We start from the raw sequence: 22,368 nt of genomic DNA, 5'->3' as shown, positions 1-22,368 counted from the left end.
TCACCTCCAACTTTTATCTTTCTGAATCTTGTTAAGTTTTTACTCCAGACATCCAGATTTTTGGAAAAAAAATCGAAATTATATAACAATATTTTACAAAACGTTAATCAAAATGCATCTGTTCGTCTCCTTCCGAAAAAATTGATGACGTCATCTCAAAATATTAGCGAATATTAAAATATAGGATTATATTTCAACTATTCAAACTGATCACTAAAAAAATTTTATATGGGAGAACTCACTAGAAATATATGCATACGATGCTTCTCTACCTGTACTTTAGAAATCCACACATATGTTAAATTTAGCTAATAGAGGTCATCATAAAAAAAACTCAAAGTAGAAGGTTATAATTTCTCGAAGCTGTATTTGTTCGACTGTACTTTAGGGGTAAGGGCAGTTCTTTCAAATAACCTGGGACCAATTTATTTGTTTTCATAATAACATTAATTACAAACCTTTGGACGTGTGCAATTTTTTTATCGGTTGTAAAATAAAATTTTTTGGTTTGTACTTCCGGGATTAAATTACTGTTTTAATCCGTATCTTTTTGGATTGAACTGATCCATTTTCTTCCAAGAAATTAAATTTCCAAACAAAATCCCAAGCCATTACACAGAAATAAGTAAGATTACCATAACAACAAAATATATTTTTTAAAGTACAGGTTTAAATTTATATTACTAAAATTAAAAAAATTAAACAGACGATTCTTATTGCTATTAGTGTTTGACAATTGAAGATTGTTAAGTAAACTTGATTCTGGAAGGGTAGTCTATAGGAGTACAGCTGGTGGAGAGTTGACATTCATTGACACCACTGTTAGAGACCTTCAGCCCCCATGACGCTTTAAGAGATCTATATCAGCTCCTGTGTCAGCAAGAACTGATGCTGAAGTACGCTCGAAATAGTGACCCGTATACTGTGAATGAATTGTTTGAGGCAATTTGCTGAAGATATTTTTGCCAACAGCTTGTACTGAACACTTCTTGTTCACATAATATTCAAAAAAACGTGCAAGTTTCGTGTCACTCTTTCTTAATTTCGTATATTTTTAGATTTTTAACAAAATCTTGGAGTTATTTGATGAATTTTTGACAATAAATGTTGCATATACTTTAATATATAATACTACTACTGTGTTTCATTGTGATTTCATCTTTGAAAATTTTTCCAGAAAGTGGAAATTGACCATAAACTGTATTTACTATATTCCAGCTTTTGGGTTGTGGCTTCGTCATATACAATATTATGAAGGCTAACTTTTAGTTTTGAATGTAGCAGTTTTTTTAACGAATTTCACTCATTGTGATCACTCCTTAGCGAAACATCTAAAAATCTAAAAATACTGTAACGATCTTTTGATTTTAACATGTATAAGGACAAACCAAGTTGAGAATTCACTAAACGTAGGAATTAAAGAGTTTGTACGACTACATTTTACTCCCTGTTACCACGTAAGGACCAAATTTGAGGCAACCTCTTCGTAGGGAGTGTTTAAGTCGTAGGGGAATGCAAGTCTTAAAATTTCATATTTATAGATTCAGGCTTTTGTGAAAATACATTTCACCATTTTGCACCCCTTCAAGGGTTGGCGACATCCATTCTCAACCGATAGATAGGCGGTAAACGGAAAACAGCCCTAAAATATCATATTTCAAAGTCCAGAACTTTGCACTGGGCGTTGATCGGTCAGTCAACCCAAACATAATGAAAGTGTACATTATTTTCCCCCTAACTATGAAAAGCTTGTATTAATCACCGATAAATGCCTAAGATTTATTTATCATCGAATAGTCATATTTTCGTTTTTTTTTTTATATTCATAAAAATGCCATTTGTGTATTATTTTGTAGTAAATGTTTCTACTGGGTTGTTGTTACGTCTTATTAATATTTATGTCTATGTAAATTCCAATATCCACAAAGTAGGCCAATTAAAATTATCACACCCGTTGATTTGAGTTAATCATGTTCTGGTAATATTCTGAAATTGCAATAATTTCTGATAAGCACGTTTATTTAAGAAACTTGAAGGACACGTTTGTTACAATGTTAAATATTTCATATACAGGTGAGTCAACAAGCACGTGCTCCTCGATGTCTTATTAATTTCTTGAAAATAAAAGGAAAGCCAAGACGTAAATTGTAAGGTTCTTTGAGCAGCATAAATTAACATTATTTTCAGCCCTACATTTTTTTTGTTTTTGGGATGCAATACAGCTTTATTTTGTAATTTTTTTTTTTCATGTGACATACCTACAACTTCTACTACGATCGGAAAACAAAAATTGAAATTGGCAGAAACTTTATTTTGTATAGAATACGTAACGCAAAATAGTTTAAAAAAGAGAAAAAAATAGACGATGTTCATTGGGAAAAAATGAATTACTTTGGATTTTTTCTAAACACTCTGTATAGTAAGACTTAATTGTCTTGTCAATACAATAAACCGCACATTTTGTTTGTCTCTCCCCTAAATATTGCAATACAGATGGTAAAAATAACCATACACAGACTTTTTGTGAAGCTTCATTTTGTCCTAAAAAAACAGTAGAGCATGTAAATATATAAAAGTGTTCCATTTAAAAAAAACGTAAGTTGTGTATTACGTCTCAAAACAGAACACTCTGTATAATTAAAAATAATTTTAGTTTCTGCAGCTTAAAAAGCCGTACAACTTTGTTTGTTCCGTCTGATTTAATTAGCGAGATATCGAGAAGCATGCGGTTATTGACTCCCCTATATATGAAACTCACAATTCAATAAAGCACTCCATTAGATCTACAATCTCCGTTTTTGTATAAAAGTATTATTTGCTGTTTGTTTTATAAGATAAAAGTAATATTTTAAAAAAGTCAAAGCCGCTGTTCCCGAGCTCATTATTACTGCATCAGCGATTCCACCTCGCGATTATGTTATTATTAAACCTTTTTGTGCCTTCCTTTAACCTTAATTATTGTTACAATCAAGCTAAAATTAAATATTAATTTAAAAGCTATTTAAATAATCCTTGTCAAGCATTCATTCTCGTCTTCAAATTTCAAACCGAAGGCTAAAAAAATCTCATCTCATCGCTCTTCTAACTTAATAATCTCCCCATACACCAAACCGCAATAAAAATGAAACCGGTAAAACAGTGAGTGGTGCTTCGAAACAAGTTAATATGTTTTACTGCGATTTCAATCGTAAAAAGAGCGTAACTTGTTGGTTACGTTCGAAAATTCGCTCGGAAAACGCCGCATCAAGTTCTGCGTGAAATCGGCATTTCCTCGAAGCTAGAGAGGTATAAGTAAATTCGTAAAAACCAGAGCGGCTTTTAAATCCGACCGATTAGAGCCGGAATTAATGTAATTTAACGCCAATTTCTATGTTTATCCGACTATGCGCGATCGATTAATTAATTTCCGATGATGTAAATCGGACGCCCCTTGGCGATTGAGAAAAGTTTGGCGTTTCCGCGGGGGCCTGGTCTCAGTGTTATTAAGGTAAGGAATGTTGTTTAGCGCAATCAGTCAACCAGTGCGATTGTGTTCGCATGCAAATGCGTAAGTCACCAAGTTGAGAAAAAATTGGTATTTGTTGTGCAAAGCGTGTCAAGGGGCGATGTGTGGATGGTAGATACAAATCAATTGGTGCCCTCTGGCGTAAGCGAGATCACTGAGATCGGTGTACAACGACAAGTGCGTACGTAATTGACTTAATTGCAAAGCGCATTTCATAGTCGTAATAAAGGTGGAGAGTGAAGCGCTGTGTTGAACTTTTTGTAAAACGGCACCTGGGGGCAAGTTCTTGAAACGCTTCAGTGAACTCAGATTATAGCACTTCTCCATTTGTATGAGTTTCAATATCAGAGAATTAGTGGCAGCTTTTAAAAGTTTATTGATTAAATAAAATCACCTCCTGTGCTGAAGAGCGTTTTCGTTTCATAGGCTTATCCCCACATCAACTGCTTTGATGATTTTATTCTCCTCTACAAGTCTAACCACACTTTACATTTTTTTTATAAGGGTTGTACAGTAAATTCCCGTGTTTCCGCTTCCTTTGTCTGTCAGTTTAGCGAGTACATCATTTTAACACATACTCGTAATACCAGTTTTTTTTTTTAAACGACTGATTAATTTATCAACAGCTTTTATACAGGCTGATTTCGAAATGTGTACAATAAAAAAAATGGGGAATAGCTCACAATAAGATTTATTGCACTGTGTGAAGTTCACGTTCCTAAGTTGTTGCCATGCACAGAAAAAATTATTTGAATTTAAATATAAATTGTATACACGCCACTGGTAGTGCTTTTTGACATACCATAACCACTATTCAATGAATGCCACAGAAAGACTAGGATTAAGAACCAAAAACACGATAAGGGCCAGTCATGTATCATTGGGTTGCCGTCGTTTATTCGATTAACGTTTTTGACCATGCTTTTTTCCATTCCGGGCGTGTTGACATGGTAACGCTTTATGGGGTGGCTGATGGAAACGCCAGGTTATCCCGCGAACTGTGGATCGAGCGCTTTCCAAATTACGCGATTCCGTGTGCGCGAACATTTACATTAGTTACAGCATCTCCGAGATCATGGTACCTTCAAGTCTCAAACTCAGAATCGTGGTTGCGATATGACCAAAAGAATACTGCAATCTGAAGAACAAATTTTGGAACGCGTCGAAGAAGAGTCCTACATCATTGTAATGCATCGTGCATCAAAAAGTGCAAGCTTTGGAGCCCGCTGATCTTCCATGTCGTGCAGATTACTACGAATGGTTGTTACAGCAGTGTCATGAATAGGGAGCGGATTTATAAGCACAAAAAAATTAAGAATAAGCGCTTAAATAAGCACAACATTTTCAATAAAAAAGTTTTATTTTAAGCAAAAAAGCATTAAATAAGCATAACACTTTCATTAAAAAAGTTTTATTTTAAGCAAAAAAAGCATTAAAAACATAATCATATTACAAATCAAAGAACACTTCTTAAAACTTTGAATAAAATATTATTACAATAATCCTAGACTTTATATTTTACACACGTATTTCACTTTTCTTTAAAACAATTTATGATTGTAATATGTTCCAAGTTGTCCACTGTAAAATTTTTTCGCCGATCATTTAAAACGTGTTTAAAATTGGAGAATGTGCGTTCAACATCCACACTCGTTGTTGGCGTAAATTTGAATTTTGCAACTAATGTTGAATCTAACTCCAAATTTTCCTCCACCTTGTAGCCTTGTAAAACACGAGCAACGTCGGAAAGAACACCGAAACCTGCATTTTCATTTAACACTTCGTCAAGTTTTTGAGATACTCTAGTACCAATATCACCCCTTACTGCGTTTGCTTGTTGTTTAAATTTTTTCACTAAGTTTATGGCATCTACCAACAACATGTTGGGTTTTTCTAACTTTTCTATTACCTCACATACGAATTGATAATTGCATCTTAGAAAAGCTAGATCTTGTCGCAAATCTTTGTTTTCCAAAATATTTATGCAATCTTTAATCGATTGAGAAGAATCTTCCCTAAACTCCGTAACTACTTCCTCAAATTCTTTGATATATTTGTCATAATAAAATTTGGCCTGTAACCACTTCGTTATATAATCGGCTCTGGGGGCAATGGTATGTTTGGAAATTTTTCCTTAAAATGTTGCACTCTTAGTGGGGCTTTAACAAAAATCTTTTTACCATTTGCCACTAATTTATTAACAGTAGGAAACTGCAAACGTGTTCCTTCAGCCACTCTGTTTAAACCGTGGGGAATCCAAGTAGAGTGAATTAAATTGGGGTACAATATTTTTAGATTATTCCCTGCTTTCAAAATATAACGAGCTGCATCCGAGATCATCAATAAAATTTTATTCGCCGGTACGGCATTTGGGAAAAATAGTGACGTAAGACTGTCATTTACAAATCTGGTAATCGTATTGCCATTTGTTTTATCTAACATTTTCAAACTTACTACATACCCTCGACTAGGGAAATTTTCATATAAGATTCCAACAATTAAACTTGCCACGTATCTTCCACAACTATCGGTTGTTTCATCGACAGCGAACCATAAATAATTATCTCCAATGCGATGTTTAATTTCGTTGTAAACTTGCTGAAACACTGGGCCTACATAATTTTTTCGGAGAGTACTTTCAACCGGAATATGTCGATTGCAGTGTTTTTCAAGAAATTCTTGAAGAGGGCCTTTTTCCAATTTTTTAAAGGTATATTGGACTGGATCATCATTTTACATGAATAGAAATTAAACTGAAACTGCTGATCTTTTGTGAAAGTAGATGCAACAGATTCATGTATGGTCTGCTGTTTAATTTTAGAAACTTCAAACATTTTCTTCCTTTCTACATGAAGAGTCGTTCTGACATGTTGCGTCACGTTATATTTTTTATCACTTTGAATCTAAAACAACGTACATATACAGGATTAACAAAGGAAAATAGATAAAAAAAAATTAGTTGACTTACGGTTTTCACACAAGCTCTGAATGTGTCATGAATAGGGAGCGGATTTATAAGCACAAAAAAATTAAGAATAAGCGCTTAAATAAGCACAACATTTTCAATAAAAAAGTTTTATTTTAAGCAAAAAAGCATTAAATAAGCATAACACTTTCATTAAAAAAGTTTTATTTTAAGCAAAAAAAGCATTAAAAACATAATCATATTACAAATCAAAGAACACTTCTTAAAACTTTGAATAAAATATTATTACAATAATCCTAGACTTTATATTTTACACACGTATTTCACTTTTCTTTAAAACAATTTATGATTGTAATATGTTCCAAGTTGTCCACTGTAAAATTTTTTCGCCGATCATTTAAAACGTGTTTAAAATTGGAGAATGTGCGTTCAACATCCACACTCGTTGTTGGCGTAAATTTGAATTTTGCAACTAATGTTGAATCTAACTCCAAATTTTCCTCCACCTTGTAGCCTTGTAAAACACGAGCAACGTCGGAAAGAACACCGAAACCTGCATTTTCATTTAACACTTCGTCAAGTTTTTGAGATACTCTAGTACCAATATCACCCCTTACTGCGTTTGCTTGTTGTTTAAATTTTTTCACTAAGTTTATGGCATCTACCAACAACATGTTGGGTTTTTCTAACTTTTCTATTACCTCACATACGAATTGATAATTGCATCTTAGAAAAGCTAGATCTTGTCGCAAATCTTTGTTTTCCAAAATATTTATGCAATCTTTAATCGATTGAGAAGAATCTTCCCTAAACTCCGTAACTACTTCCTCAAATTCTTTGATATATTTGTCATAATAAAATTTGGCCTGTAACCACTTCGTTATATAATCGGCTCTGGGGGCAATGGTATGTTTGGAAATTTTTCCTTAAAATGTTGCACTCTTAGTGGGGCTTTAACAAAAATCTTTTTACCATTTGCCACTAATTTATTAACAGTAGGAAACTGCAAACGTGTTCCTTCAGCCACTCTGTTTAAACCGTGGGGAATCCAAGTAGAGTGAATTAAATTGGGGTACAATATTTTTAGATTATTCCCTGCTTTCAAAATATAACGAGCTGCATCCGAGATCATCAATAAAATTTTATTCGCCGGTACGGCATTTGGGAAAAATAGTGACGTAAGACTGTCATTTACAAATCTGGTAATCGTATTGCCATTTGTTTTATCTAACATTTTCAAACTTACTACATACCCTCGACTAGGGAAATTTTCATATAAGATTCCAACAATTAAACTTGCCACGTATCTTCCACAACTATCGGTTGTTTCATCGACAGCGAACCATAAATAATTATCTCCAATGCGATGTTTAATTTCGTTGTAAACTTGCTGAAACACTGGGCCTACATAATTTTTTCGGAGAGTACTTTCAACCGGAATATGTCGATTGCAGTGTTTTTCAAGAAATTCTTGAAGAGGGCCTTTTTCCAATTTTTTAAAGGTATATTGGACTGGATCATCATTTTACATGAATAGAAATTAAACTGAAACTGCTGATCTTTTGTGAAAGTAGATGCAACAGATTCATGTATGGTCTGCTGTTTAATTTTAGAAACTTCAAACATTTTCTTCCTTTCTACATGAAGAGTCGTTCTGACATGTTGCGTCACGTTATATTTTTTATCACTTTGAATCTAAAACAACGTACATATACAGGATTAACAAAGGAAAATAGATAAAAAAAAATTAGTTGACTTACGGTTTTCACACAAGCTCTGCAGAATATTTTGTTGTTTTCTAATTTTAATTCTGGAAAATCCCTTATCCACTCATCCGGCGTCGATTTTACTTTCGGCATTCTTTTAAAATATTAGTAAGTACTATTACCAAAAAGAACTCAGCATGTAACAAGGGAGAACCACGTATAACACTGTACTACGACAAATGTGATAGACTGATGGTTGTGAAATAAACGGTTCATTTACTTAAAAGTTTTCATTAGAAAAATTTTAAGGTAGGTAGTTGGGTACAATAATCCTTTTTTCTAGAAACTCTTCAACGGTCTTGCCGCAAAATGCCGAAAAAGAACATCTGGTTAAAAGCTTTAATTCATTATCAACGGAAGTAAGGATTTAAAGTCATAAAATCTATGGAGTATTTTTCCAATCCTATAATAAAATTTTATTACCCAAACGACCGGAACCTATTTACAGAAAGGGTCTTGAGTAAGTGTACTTCAATGGTCAAGTCCAGGTAAAATGCATACGATACGATACGGCTAACTAACAAGTATTTGTCATCCCGACAAGGCCGGCATTTGAACAAAATATGCATTAAAACTCATATTCGTCGAAAAAAGCATTAAATAAGCATATAAGTTTTAATATGCATAAAATTGAAAAAAAAGCAAATAAGCATAAAAAAAAAATGTGTCAAATGACTCCAAATTGTATCATAGTTACAGATATAAAAAAGTTTTGAAGTGCTTACATTTTTCACAAAAAGCATTAAACTTAGAAATCCGCTCTCTAGTCATGAACGCTCTAACTTTTTAAATTGCATTCTGTTTACGGGTGAAGCAGGATTAACTCGCAATGCTGTTTTCAAGAGCCACAACACTCACATTTGGTTCGATGAAAATCCACACGACGCTCGTCATGAAATAATACGATTTCCACGACGGTTATTCATAAATGTGTTGGACTTTATGTTTTACCAAACAGACTAAACGGGGATAGTACCTCGGGTTTTTAAACAATGTGTTGGAAGAGCTGCTAAATGTGGAACTGCCTCTAAGTGAACGATTTCGCATGTGGTACTTGCATGATGGAGCACCACCACATTTTGCTATACCAGTAACTGAATGGTTAAATAACCATTTTCCTAATCAGTGGGTTGGTAGAAACGGCCCAGTAGCTTGGCCTCCGCGTTCACCCGATCTCAATCCGTGTGATTTTGGCCTGTGGAGTTGGATGAAACAGTTAGGTTATAAGAATCAAGAGTGTCCAGAAACTATCGAAGAGCTTCTACAACGAGTGGAAATGGCAGCTGCTACAGTTCGTGGAACTTTAGGAGTTTTTTTTACTTATGCGTGCAAACATGTTGGGACGTGCTGAAGCCTCTATTGCTAGTCAAGGACAATATCTTCAACATTTATTGTAAGAAGGTAGTAGCATTCTAAGTTGCTCTTATTTTTGTTCTAATAAATAATGTGGACTCATGATGGCCAGGACCAAACATCCGTCAGAATAAAAAGTCGATCACCATGAAGCATTACCAAAAATCGATCCTTCTCAGGACCACCATTTGTTTCTAATAATCTTTCGCACAGACCTTTAACGATGAATGAATACATGAATGAAGGAATGATCTACTTACAATCCTCTATTTACATATCTAATGCATGAACACAGTGGTGATTTCAAACCATATAAAAATCTGTGACAATATATTGCGGTATTCTATAGTTAAATAATTGTAAGATGACTGGACAATGTAACTCACCAGCCATAACTTTTTCCACCAAACAAACATCCAAATATTTTCCCCTTATTTCTAATGCTGGCAAACATAAGTATATTAAGATATTCTTATATGTATTTTTGTTATAACATATACTATATCTAAAGCAGCTTTACTCCATACAGATTCAATATGTAAGTTAAATGTTAATTTCTTGTCAAGAATAACACTCAAATCCCTGATGCCATCTACAGGTTCTAAAATCATATCCTAATAAAATAACTAGGAGGATCACACTTTGATTTCCTGCTGTATCGTAAAGCTTTGCATTTGTCTCCATTGAGGTTCAAACCGTTTATATAACACCATTCTACTAGTCCATTCAAATCATCTTGTATGGAACCATCACTGTGATTAGCTTTGACTTTACTAAAGCGTTTGACTGTGTTAACCACTGCATACTTATTGAAAAATTAAAACATTATGGTTGCGATAACAATTCCATTAACCTTCTGCGCTCCTATTTATCTGAAAGAAGCCAATACGTTACTGTAAATGGTGTTGATTCATCCCAACTCCACGTCTCTTATGGCGTCCCGCAGGGATCTATTCTTGGGCCTATACTTTCTTAGATCTATATAAATGATTTACCAACATCTTCTAGTCAGGGGAAATTTGTAATTTTTGCTGACGATACATCGATTCTTTTAAATGATAGTAATTTAGATCACTTGAACGCTTTAGTTACCATAAGTGAATCAAGAATCAAAGCATAATTTAACTCTAATAATAACAAGTTAACATCAAATGACATTAAAACGCAGAAAATTACGTTTTCACTTCGTCCTCGTGCAATACAAAGTGCCCCTGTATTATTTCTTGGTCTTATGTTGGATTCTGAGTTGACTTGGGGGCCTCATATTAATTACATACTTAATTAATAAATTGTTTTTTCTACGTAGATTATGTGAATGAGATATTTACAACTTAAAGTTGTCGCGTGCTGGTAATCCCCAGATGTAATAAATAATAAAAATAATGCAGGTTCGAATGGTTCAAAGAGTGCAAATATTATTTCCCACACCATTTAAAGCGGTAACTAAATATCCATACATGTCAGGAAGACTGTTTTCTAAAAATTTCCTCGCTTAGAAATATTTCCGAAACAAAATAGACCAGTTTCATTGCACCTTTAGTTATGCAGTTCATTAACTTTAAATAAAACTTTAATTAATTGTTATGTTTATAATCAGCTAATTAACATGATACTGCGTCCTAGAATTTGAGGTTCCTAGAAAACTTATTTATTCGACACTTTCGTTATTGCGACGAAGTAAATAGCGAACCCTTTGAATTCCGTTTTTTTAATATGGTTATTTAATTTTAACTCTGTATTTTTTGAATTCAAGCAAAACACAATTAATCATTACTTTCATTTATTAATTGAATTTATACTTCTATATAAGTCGACTTTGGTTTGAAATTGAATTTTATATATAGGAACATCAGTCAGGTTGGCAGACTTTTCAATGACGTTCAATTTGCTGTGTAAAACAGCTAAAAATAACAAGAGCGTTGAATTTCTGAAAATAACGTTGACATTTTTGAGAAAAATTACATATTTAATATGAATCTTAAATTCTACATAAAATATATGCAAAATTTCAGGCAGTTGCAACGAATGCCTTTAGAATTTTTTTACCTGTCTTTTCAATTAAAACCGGGTGATTCTTTCAATTTCTGCTCTAGTTACTCATGATGTGTACGTCTGCAGTAAAAAGTATTGAGTAACTTGAACTTGAAGGATATATTTTGGGTTCCTTAACAGCTGCTAACGTGGTAGCCATAGTCAACATAAATGTAATCTAAATTTTTCTGTGTTATTTTGATTATTTCCACATATCTTTTTGTTAATCCTGTCAGTTTCTCGGTTTTTACCAAACATGTCTTTTTAGTTTTTGAATGAATTTAGGGTTTTCTAGGACTGTTCAACGTCAATAATAGAAGAATTTTGATTTAAAATTTAAAAAATCACCCTGTATAAAAGTATTTGCTAAAATTTAGTCATCAATTCATCATATTTCTGGTCCGCATGAAGAGGGAAATGTTAGTTAGTTTTAACATCTTACACTAAATTGTTAATGTACACCTATCATTTACAGCAATCATTCCAGTAATTTCAAACATTATACAGTTATGGTGCATTCCTTAGACGTTGCACTAATCTGACTAATTTCATAACGTTCAAACCCTTGTTACCGACGCTGATAAACTAAACTGAGTTTGCTCTATGTTGCATAATTTCACTCCGAGTCCAAAACCGGCCCCACTCGGTCCAACTTTCTGTTCTAAAGACACAAGTTCAATTACTTTAAAATTAACCAAATGGGTATCCATTTTTTCTATATTGATAACAATGAACAAATTGTCGTTGGGAATAAATAATCGGCAAACGAAATTTGATGTTACAGTCACACTTTGGTTGGCCCTCGGGCACCAAGTTTGTTTCGGTTAAGTTTCAAACCTTGTCAGACCTGAGGCCTTGCATCACAAATAGTAAGTCAATTTTTGTCAGATCGTGCAGAAAAAATCGACAAAATGCGTACATACATCTGGAGCATAGATGAACATTTGTTGTGGTACTATAGAAAAAGGAGAAAATTAAAGCTAGTACGTCACCAACGTATCTTAATCGACATCTTTCATATAAATTTCAAATTATAAATTTTGATAATTAATTTTAGTTTTCACATCCTTCTATACATCAGAAATCGAAAAACAAACATTTTTTACTTGATGTAAAAACTGTGAGAACAATAACAGTTTCGATTTTAAGGTTAACTTAAATATGTTATGTCCAAAATAAGTGCTGTCAAATTGCAACTGAATCAGGAAGCGGAATATCGATGATTTCTACCCACAAATTCGACTTGGAACCTGGGCTCAAGACAAGGTTGAAAATCAAGTAACATTTAATAGTTAAAAATACAATCGTCATACTCAGTCCTGTTTTTTTACGGTTGTATAGAGAATTTATAATGTGGAATTACCACGAAAAATTTTATCATTAAGCCAACTGTAATACCTTCTTTATTTAATCATATGATTTCGCAAGTATTAAATTAATGCTCTCAATATCTGGGCATCTACCTATCTAACAATTTTTTGGCAATAATATTATAAAAACTTTAAAATGTGCGTGTTTTCAACTACATAATTAAAGAATATAATTTTTTTTTTTGCATCAAAGTTAAACTGCATTTTTTGTTTTCACTACTCTCTATGTACATGATTTTTTGTAGCATATATATTATGTATAGTCTTTGTGAATGAAAACTACATACCTATATATTACTTAGTTTGGATATCTATAGAAACGATTCATCAAATTCGTTGCATAACCAGGAAGACCTTTTACAGCATTGAAGAGTAAGTACTACTTAGTTTTATTTTTTGCAATTGCCAACAACATAAAAATACGATCTTACATTAAAATTAAATTATAATATTAATGAAAATTATACATTTAAGTTAGTTTTCCTATCCTATATTAACTCACATATTTTTGAAAATCTCTTGATAAATCCCCGCGCATCATTTTATAGATTTTAAACACTACTAAATTTTCACGCTGTATACTTTCTTAAATATTTATTGCAACCGATGTAAAGAGGAGCATGATATTAACATTCTATAGCTGCTGGAGTGTGCAAATGTATTAAATTAAATACCGAAGAACTATCAACTGAAACTCTAGAAGAGATTTTGCGGAAAATATAAGATTTCGTTTAAAATAGTGTGTAAACCGCATAAAACTTTATTGCGTAAATATAAACAGCAGTAAGTGAAAATATCTGTTTTCAAGTATTAAGTTATCAGTGAATGGATGCTTTAGTGGAAAAGATGTGACTGACATATTGCCATAAACTTAATATAATTTTCAAATTATTATTCAGGACAGTAAACTGAATCATTCGTGATATGACCATATTAGTAGATGATCTTGAGCTTTATTTATGTTATATTTAAAGTAAGATCATATTTTTATGTTGTTGACAATTGCAAAAAATAAAAGTCGGTGTAATAAATAAAGTTACTCATATATTTATTGATGTGCGCTATGTCAAGTACAGAAACACTGAGAAAGGATCTATCTCGTAACAATAACACAAGAAATTTTATTTTACTCGCACGTGCTTTATACCGCACTATTCGTTTTAGAGTCAACTTTACTGTCTCCAAGTTTTATCTGTTTTGTCAATGTTACACGTCAGTTTGTAAGACTTTCGTGTTAAGTAACGTACTCACTCATCCACGCCCACCAATTCAATAAATCGTCTTCAAACAGACCACATAACATCGAGTGCTACAATTTTTCAACATAAATTAACAGCAAGAGAAAGTGCACGTTTTAAAATACCTACGTAATGTTTTTTTTATCCACGCATAAGAGGCATATTATTTTCGCCAGTGCTATTTTTTTAATTGCTAGATTAATTAAATAAATATGTATCAAGTTTCAGCCACCACTATACATAGATAAACCAGAATTTTACCTTAGAGCTAGACTCCCAATCCACCTATTTTAAAATGAAGCTAGCACTCTTGATTCCCCTATTGTTAAACCGCATCGAGATCTGCATACAGATTTACATTTACAAAACATTTTCACGAACAGCATGTTTTGATGTCAAATTAAAACCAGCTTTGCATAACACTTTACATAAATAATGATCACACAGGATTCTCTTTCGCAGATAAAGTTGTTTTATGTTCGGAAATACCCACGTTATTAAAATTTAATAATAACGTGCCTTACAATTAGTGGTTAAGCTTTTTTTTCTTTTTAAGGACAAGTCAAGTTTAAACAGTACGTAAATCTATCATGTGGTTGGCAATACATATATATTTAATGAACACTATTTGACAGGCTATTTCTAATAAATACGACGTTTACGACAGTTTTAAAAATAACTTAGCAGGGAGATAAAGCTCAACCAGTTACATAATATTGTGCTTAATACAGTCTATCAATTTAAGAAGTTGCCATTTCTAAGTACTACAGCAATAATTTTTAAGCAGTGGCACCAATAATACACAGTTTAGGACCAGTTTAATAATTTCAACGATGTCATATTTTTCAAAGGATGTTTTCATTTTTTATTAATTTGATATCTGCATAATTACCGAGGTAATGAACTTTACAGCTGAAGGATTTTTTGACAAACATAACATTTGCATAAATAAATATGTAGCCACTTGACAAATTTCAGATGAACGAACGTATCACTGCCATAAATCAATTTCGACAGTTTTGCCTTCAGCTAGCGACAAAATTACTGTGTTTGACCGAATTTATACCAGACCATAATTCAAAAAAATCGTCGAAATTAGAGGTTAATGTATGCATTTCGAAAATATTATAATTAACTAATTCCTAATTTGGAATAGGGAAAAAAACAATAGAAGCTTTTTCCACCAAAACTTATACCAAAAATATATAAAGTGTCACACCAACACAGCATAATTAATTATTCAACGTGTATCTAGTGATCTTATATTTAATTATAACGTAATAGAGGTTTGTAGTTGATTTTTATTAATAATAGCCTCATACACCTGTTTATGTCTAAATGTACGTAATATGACCTAAAAAAAATATTTACGGTTCACACACGTATGAAATTCCCCAAATATTGTTCTTAATAACAGTTATTCTAATCTCAAAATCTTGTATCACAGTTCTGCGCTTTTTCATTACAACACAATGGATAATTTGTGTTTGGCCGTGATAAAAAGTTTTCGCATAAAAGTGTTCCTATCATGATTGTGTTATGCATTCATATCGGCTTCATCAGACTAACAATTAATCCCAATAAGACAAAGAGGCTGTTGTTGTATGAAATCTTATAAGGGCCGGTTCACAAAATTCTGTAGCTTCTTGAATTTTACCAATGTAGAAATAATTTCGTTCCACGCTAATAACTTGGAAACCAATTATTAGCCCAATCGTGCTTCCACGACGACTTACAGCCAATGCTTATCTTCATTTTCTTAGAATTACACTTCTTACTAGTTAAAGAGGATTAGTGGCCCACTCGATCACCCGATTTAAATCCAGGCGATTTTTTCCTCTAGGGTGAGGACGAGGTTTACAGGATCGAGGTTGAAAATTTGGAGGATCTATGTAATCTCATTGACGTTATTGCGGAAAAAGCTCGCAACATCCCTAACATTTTTGAAAATGTTCGAAATTCTTTTATTCATCGAGCCGAAGTCTGTATTCAAGCAAATGGTGGCCAATTCGAACAATTCCTTCAAATTAATTCCTTTAAATTAATTTTATTATTGAGTAAAAAGTTAAATAAAAAAAATATGTGGTTTAAATATTTTTCTTGGGGAAAATAAGGGAAGTAACAAATTAACAAAAAATTATTCTGTTCGCTGGATCTGTAGGCTCAAAAACCGATATTTTTCCACATGATTATTATTATGCGCAAATCTTGGTAGTACTAGTGTCCTAGTTCCACAAGAATTACAAGACTTAAAATTCTTTAAAATTACTTCAAAAACAAGACACATGGACTTCTCGAGATTCTTTCAAATTACTCCAAAAACAAAACACAAGTAGTCCTCGAGACTCTTTCAAGTTACTTCAAAGATGGGCCAAATTTTACATACTTACCTTTAAATGGAGTAAAATTTCGGCTTTATATGTAACGGGTGATCCAAAAGTTTTTATATTAGAGTTGGCCATGGAAAAATTTGTCATGTCTTTGATTAAACTGCAAATGTCATGCATAACTTCATTTGTATTTAAATAATTTGGATTTTTAATATTTGCATTTTAATCAAAAGTAATGACAAATATTTCCATGGCCAACTCTAATCTAAAAACTTTTTGATCATTCGTTATAATAGATTGCAAAGAGTAGTTTTTAACTTGTCATACAGCATAGATGTGATGATGCATAAATTAGATTTTTCATCGCCATGGATTTACAAAAGTTGGATAATAAAACTTGTTGAATAATGAAGGTGAGTGTTAAGGCCAGTCGTTACGGTTTCTGCATGGAATTTTCTGTGCATTTTCAGAATGTAATATCACCATTATTAACGGTCTTATGGTTGTGAAATTTTAAATACATATAAGCTGTCCATAACTTTCTTTCTAACGCAATGGCAGTTTTCTTAAAAACGACTTGGTATCATGCTTTTTTTCATCTTAGCAGTGACTTTAGTGAAATTTTGCAAAACGTATCTTAAAAAATCAAAATTTCAATTATTTAAGAAAATTTCGGAACGCGGTTTTCAGCTTGCACAACTCGTACTCGTACCAGATATATCGTCGACCTTTTCTTTCTTTGTACATCTCTTAGTTCCAACAAATAAAATCGAAAATATATTTGGTACGATTTCTAAAGTTTTGCAAGCTTCGTAAGCTGAAAACAGTGGTGAAAACTGCGTCTCAAATTTTCCATAAATAACTGAAATATTGATTTTTTAAAATACGTGAAAATTTCAACAAAATTTAAAAACTATATGATAATAAACTGTTTACAAAAAACTGCCCCCGCATTATGTAGTGAAGGTTGTGGACAGGTTATATTCAAAATTTCATAACAGTAAGTGTATTAATAATTATTAAGATATTATATTCTAAAAATATATTCAGACCACACGCTAAACGTAGCGACTTTTCTTTAATCCACATGACAAGGAATATTTTTTAGCAAAACGTGATTTAAACTTTTTTTTCAAAATTAACGACAGAATTACATCCTAAATTTGATTCACATTTTCCGAAACACCGTGTAAATATCTGATAAAAATTGTTTACTTCTTTTTTATCAAAGCCGAAAATTCCGTTGTTTTACTCCTGGGAACTTACTTATCAAGATTCGTTTGTAAAAATACGACACTTTTTAATGATGAGTGTTTCTAAAATTGCTCTTACGGGCATTCAAAAATATCAAGATTTAACAATAAGTAATACAAAATATTTTATATTTTATTGATAAATTGTCATTATAGAGAAAATATATATATAACTCTAAATGACTTTAGGTCCCTCGAATGATCGTTTACCTCGGCTGAGCCTCCTCAAAAAACTTAACTCCTACGCCAAAGCACCAAATCACGTGGTAATTACCCAGCACTGTAAAGATTGTCCAGAATTATAGGAATTTTATGGACTCCCAAAGTTAATTTGTTTTATAGCCCTGTTGTCAGTTTTATTGTTTAGCTGAAGAGCGGGGCGAACTCAGGTACAGAAAAGATCGGCTTTCCCCTGACAGGCTCTTTACCTGTACAATAGAATTGACGCCTGAGCTGTGAAACAAATTAACGTTGGGAGTCCATAATATTCTTATAATTCTGGACAAACTTTAACACTGTAATTAGCAATTAATCAAACAAAATGTGTTTACAGTGCTTGAAAACTTTTTGCCGTTGCCATAGGCAAAGTTAAAAAAACCGAAACAAAAACTGTTTTTTTTTAAGAAACCATGACATTGAATTATTTGTATGCTGGCTAAGAAACCGCAGTTTTGTCCTGAGTGTCTAAAAAATACTTTGGAATAAAATATATTATTACGCAATTATTAGGAAATAATTATTACTACTTTTTTCTAACCAAAGAATACAATTTTGCTTCACATTTTATTTCTTTTTGTAACTTTGTGGTTACGAATTGTGCCAGATTGTTACAAAAAGTCCTCTAAAGTTATTCAGACAGAAATTTCATTATTCCTTAAACACAATCAAACAAATCTAGTTTTTAGAAAAATTATAAAATTTGAATTTACATTTTATTTATTTTAACCACTTTAAGCAAAACATGTAGATAATACCAAACACAAATTCGAACCCGCACGGGTGACAGAACGAAGCATATAGGAAAATATTACATAAAAAATTGTAAAGTAATTGTGATAAAATTCAAGGCAAATTCATAAACCACGGCTAGAGGAATGTATTATTTTATAAAATTTAGACAACATTTACTGCACAAAATGATGACGTGACGCCAAGAAAACATAAAAGTAACCATTCGCTAATGGAAAATGTTACAATACTTCCTTAGCTTTCGCTCAGGAAGTAAAAATTAATAATTACTGACAATACCAACACACAATCACACAAGACCATTTTGTAATCGGTTCTTGTGGGGTTGAGAAAGATGTCTTAATTTTACAATAGTTAGGAATTCGCACATTTAGACGGAACACCTCTTCTGTTCATTTCGCAATTCTCAGGCAACTATGCGGAACATATCCAACAAAGTTTACACAAAGCAGCACATTCCATTTAAACCTTTCTTTTTTTGTATTAAACTCTAGTCTGATAAGCGTCTTAGTGTAAGTTTTAGAGTTTCATCGTTTTTCTAACACTGAATCATTTAATAGTCGGGATAATCATCTCAACTTAAATTAAGTGTTAATATATATGACATGTTTTAATTTTTACATTCCGAGTCTAACCTAAGTAAGTATTATGATAAAGTACATGTTTTTAATGGAACCGTCAAACGATCTGCAACAAATGCTGCACTGTGCAACACAGTTTATTTGATAAATATGTAACTATGACCAACTAAGTTTTTTTTCTGTAAAAGTTGAACTGGAAGCTATAAAACCCGGTAAAATACTCATTGATGACAAGAATAATGACGTCATGCTGTCGTCATTGTCATGCTTTTTATTGTTGTGTGTACCTAGTATATTGTATATTCACAGGTCAAGTACGAAATCAATATTTGACTGTTTTGTTGGACGTCATGAATTGTACATTTGATGTGCGAGTAAACCGTCAAATTAAGATACACCTAATTTGTATGTGAATTACGTTAAATGAACTAACCTCAACATTTTAATATTCAAGAGTTCCATAATTGAGATTGGGCGATACGTCCCACTGCATCTTTACGACAAACACTATTTGCACCTCAAAGTGAGGTAGTTAGCTTAATTTTGTTATAAAACTGTACTAAATAATTCAGTAGCCTGCGCTGCTAAGTACTACGAAAAGATTTAACAAAAAGTTGGCGGCAAAACTGTGGGACTTGATGCAAAAACCACAAAGAAGCCAAAATTTTAATATCTAAATTTCACGACATACCTAGAAAATTTATCCATACATCGAATAACTGATGTGTTTTTCATCAGGCAACATTAAAATGTGCAAACTGTAATCAATCGTTGCCAACTGATCAATTATAATTAATTCCTACTTTACACTTGGAGCCGCTCAATTTGTCCCTGCAACATTCTTTATCACTTACCTCTAATAGCGTCCAGATAAGAGCCTGAAACAAAAAACTAAAGTGAATAAATTAGAAACAAGATGCAAAATTAAAGTGCAGCGCGGTTTTTTACACTTCTTTGGAGCAGAACGGCGATTTAATTAATTGAGGAGTTGCAGACAAAAGGGAAACTTGTTTAAAATAATCAACTTTCCTTTTAAAAGGAAAACTGTGTTGTCGGCGTGTCGTGTTCCATTTTAGCTCATATTGTTTCCAGCAATTTAACATTCAATCGGTTTTTATCGTTGCAGTAATTTAATTATGAATTAATTCGGTCTGTACGAGCATTCGTGACCGCTTAAGAATGCGAAAGTGGGTGCAGTGGGTGTTTAGTCTTTCCCAAGAAGAAGAATCATATAGATTTGTTATGCGAACTATTGTTCGGTGGATTACGGCAATGTAAAAAGGATCAAGGTCAGAGCACTGTAAACGTTTCGGCTCTTTTTAAGCCGTCTTCATATTTATTAGTTGATTTTTTCCAAAATTATAAAAAATCCTAGTTGTCATAAAAACTTATTCCTTTCACTTTTTAGTTCCTGGTGTAAGCTACGAAAATATAATACCTATGATGAATGTCTAATTTCATGTCTGTTGACGATTTTTACAGTTAAAATAAGTGATGATCAGAATATATTTTTTCTCTAGGACAATAATTAAAAACATTACGTTCCTGTTTTGCCTGATAACCAATACTTTATTACTGAGAAATCAATATAATGTTATAATTGCTTCATTACCGCATGACTGCAGTTAATGAGAATTTTTTACAAGCTGTATACTATTAAATCAGCTTGAGTATTTGTAAAAAAGAAGCTACATCTAGTGGTAAGACCACAAAGTTACTATGAAGTTTTGTTTGGGCGAGAAAATTTTGTGCGCAAACGTTGGCAACGGTGAAAGGAACCAATTAAGCGGCGGTCTTTGTTGTTCGTCTAATGTCAACTTCATTATAACCCGGCGTGTATGACGTAGTAATTCCATTAGAACATGTTGTTGATTGACCACGTTTCATCTCAGAGATGGGGACACCGCACTAAACTGATTATCCTTTACAGTTTACTATTTGCCCTTTAATTACGATATTGCAGATTTCTGCATTAGCGACGGGTACGCAGAAGAGGAAGGGTACAAGGGAAGCCGGTATAAATAACTAAGTGGTGTTTATAAGTTAATTTAGCCATTTGGATTGTTGTGTCATATAAAGCGAGCAAATTCAATTAGGAGCAATCAACGGTGCAACTGAACCGAAACGAGTGACTCTTCACAGGCAAAGCAAAGAGGTGGTCTGCGAGATCAGAGGCCAATTAAAATGATGCGGGACTAGAAGAAAACAAAAGAAAGTCAAGGCTTGTGTTGGGTGTAGCTCTTTTGTTGTTGGCACTGAGGCACGGAATCGAAGAAAACTTTGCCGAGAGAGAGGTTTTTAATTCTTTATGAGACTTCCGGGCCGTCAGATGCTACATGAAAGGAACGTTATTTTTTAAATGATATGTGGAAACTCCGCACGCAGCTTTTTTAGTGTTGCATCTTATACACAGTCGCATTAAAATACATCAAGAAATGCATTTCTTATCAACCTTCGACAAATACTTAATATATGGAAAGTGCATGTGTGTTTACTACAAATGGACTCATCATTGCAGCTTCGCCTAACAGGTATTTTAACACTAAGAATACTCAAGTCGACGTTTGAAAAGAAAATGCATAAAATATATGCTGTTCTTAAACGCAATAATGTATTTGAAGCACAAAAGAGTTACCGGAATGGGAAGGTTAAGAATAAGCTCTCTGAACCTGTTAAGTTCGATCTATCAGCACGTTTCGTCGGCTTCAATTTTTATTCAGAATATCAAAAATTTGTATTTGGCCATTAACCACGCTTTATATACAACGAGGGCAAAGTATCAGACGTTCAAATAAAAGCCTCCTCGTAGAGGCTCAAGATGCGGAAACGAGTTATTACGAAAACAAAAAAAATGAAACACACGTTTAAGACGTGACCTAAATCCAAAAGTTCCTAGACAGATTTGGTTTTGTTAGTTGCGATAACCTTATAACCACACTGTAAAAAAGGATATTTATGTATTGCATAACAGAATATATACAGGGTGACATGAATATATGCAAAAACCCTACTAATATATTATCTGAACAGAAATAACAGAAAAAGT

The 22,368-nt window shown here is 32.8% G+C and overlaps 1 protein-coding gene across 1 annotated transcript in view; it reads right to left on the bottom strand.

The window, feature by feature from the left end:
* The window catches only part of LOC135132006 (Ig-like and fibronectin type-III domain-containing protein 1), a 313,291-nt gene that overhangs the window by 233,970 nt on the left and 56,953 nt on the right, over window positions 1-22,368 (bottom strand). Inside the window, exon 2 of the mRNA XM_064059917.1 lies at window positions 20,177-20,200. The gene's annotated coding sequence lies outside the window, so the exon portion shown is untranslated. The remainder of the gene's footprint in view (window positions 1-20,176; window positions 20,201-22,368) is intronic.

Source organism: Zophobas morio, unplaced genomic scaffold, assembly GCF_036711695.1.
Source record: "Zophobas morio isolate AGI-343-1 ecotype UQ-CSIRO unplaced genomic scaffold, CSIRO_AGI_Zmor_V1 ptg000021l, whole genome shotgun sequence".
NCBI lineage: Eukaryota > Metazoa > Arthropoda > Insecta > Coleoptera > Tenebrionidae > Zophobas > Zophobas morio.
Note: the sequence above shows the minus strand (reverse complement) of the source record. Positions and strands in the feature narration are given on the sequence as shown.